The sequence below is a fragment of the Nematolebias whitei genome, chromosome 10 (assembly GCF_014905685.2).
Source record: "Nematolebias whitei isolate Nwh7 chromosome 10, NemWhi1, whole genome shotgun sequence".
NCBI classification, from domain to species: Eukaryota; Metazoa; Chordata; class Actinopteri; order Cyprinodontiformes; family Rivulidae; genus Nematolebias; species Nematolebias whitei.
In genome coordinates, this window is record NC_056507.1 from 2677468 (window position 1) to 2679562 (window position 2095).

At 45.2% G+C, this 2095-nt stretch overlaps 1 protein-coding gene across 1 annotated transcript in view; it reads right to left on the reverse strand.

Moving 5' to 3' along the window:
* Positions 1 to 2095, reverse strand: part of LOC119415898 — a 12761-nt gene that overhangs the window by 2067 nt on the left and 8599 nt on the right. The window lies entirely within an intron of this gene.

Here is a 2095-nt window from a genome sequence, read left to right on the forward strand (position 1 = left end):
GATGGATGGATGGATGGATGGATGGATGGATGGATGGATAGATGGATGGAAACCTGGTGGTGGAATAGTGAAGTGCAGGAAGCTGTTCAAAGAAAGAGATTAGCCAAGAAGAAAGATGACAGTGAGAGGACTGAAGAGAGGAGACAGGAAAATAAGGAGATGGGACGTAGAGCAAAGAGGGAGGTAGCTAAGGCAAAGCAGAAGGTGTACGATGAGTTGTATAGGAGACTGGACACTAAAGAGGGTGAGAAGGACTTGTTCCGATTGGCAAGACAGATTGATCAGGCTGGAAAGGATGTACAGCAGGTTAGGCTTGTTAAAGATAGGAATGGTAATGTTCTAACAAGTGAGGAGAGTGTGACGGGGAGATGGAAGGAGTACTTTGAGGAGCTAATGAATGAAGAGAATGAAAGAGAAAGAAGAGTAGAGGTTATAGAAACTGTGGACCAGGAAGTGGGAAGGATTAGTGAGGGTTACGTATGGTAAGCTCTGAAAAGAATGAAGAAGGTGAAGGCAGTAGGACCTGATGACCAATGGAGGTTTGGAAATGTCTTGGAGAGATGGCAGTGAGGTTTTTGACTCAAATATTCAAACGCATATTTGAGGGTGAGAAAATGGCTCAGGAATGGAGAAGAAGTGTGCTGGTGGCCATTTTTAAGAACAAGGGTGATGTACAGAGTTGTAGCAACTACAGGGGAATTAAGTTGATGAGTCACACGATGAAGATCTGGGAGAGAGTTGTGGAAGCAAGACTTAGACGAGAGGTGACTGTGATCAGCAGTATGGTTTCATGTCAAGAAAGAGCTCCACAGACGCCATCTTTGTTTTGAGAATGCTGATGTAGAAGTACAGAGAGGGTCAGAAAGAACTCCAGTGTGTCTTTGTGGATTTAGAAAAAGCATCTGACAGAGTGCTGAGGGAGGAGGTGTGGTGATGTATGAGGAAATCTGGAGTGTCAGAAAAGTATGTTTGACTGGTACAGGACATGTATGAGGACAGCAGGACATGTATGAGGACAGCAGGACAGTGGTGAGATGTGCTGTAGGAGTGACTGATAACTTCAAGGTGGAGGTGGGAGTGCATCAAGGATCGGCTCTGAGCCCCTTCTTGTTTACTCTGGTGATGGACCAACTAACAAATGAGGTCAGGCAGGAATCCCCATGGATGATGTTTGCAGATGACATTGTGATCTGTGGTAAGAACAGGGAACAGGTGGAAGAGAACTTGGAGACGTGGAGGTATGCACTTGAAAGAAGAGGAATGAAAGTCAGCCGTAGTAAAACAGAGTCCATGTGTGTGAATGAGAGGGAGGAGGTGGAACAGTGAGGCTACAAGGAGCAGAGGTCACAAAGGTGCAGGACTTCAAGGACTTGGGGTCCACTGTCCAGGAACATGGGAAGTGTGGTAAAGAGGTGAAGAAGAGAGTCCAGGCAGGATGGAGTGATGGAGAAAAGTTTCAGGAGTGATTTGTGACAAAAAGGTGTCAGCAAAGGTCAAAGGAAAAGTTTACAAGACAGTGGTGAGACCAGTTATATGGTATGGTCTGGAGACAGTGGCATGGACAAAAAGACAAGAGAAAGAACTGGAAGTGTCAGAAATGAAGATTCTAAGGTTCTCCTTAGGAGTGACAAGGCTGGATAAGATTAGGAATGAGATCATCAGAGGTTCAGCACAGGTTGAACAACTGGGAGATTTGTGGTTCTCAATGTCCTGCGCCGGTAAAAAGTCCAGCTTAGATTCAGTTTGTTCCCCTGTCGGAAGTTCAGATGGGTCCAACTTAGTTTTTTTGCTGTCATTGTCAGCGTTGTCCATTGTTGTCATCTTTCTTTGTTGAAATCAGGTCTCTCTTGTAAATGAGTCCTCGAGGCTCAATGGGATTTACCTGTCTAAATAAATGTTGAATGAATAAAGTTAGGGATGCCAGACTGAGATGGTTTGGACATGTCCAGAGGAGGGACAGTGGGTATATTGGTAGAAGGATGTTAGAAATGCAGCTGCCAGGACAAAGACAAAGAGGAGATATATGGATGCAGTTAGAGAGGACATGAAGGTAGATGGAGTGAGGACAGAGGATGCAGAGGACAGAGTGAGATGG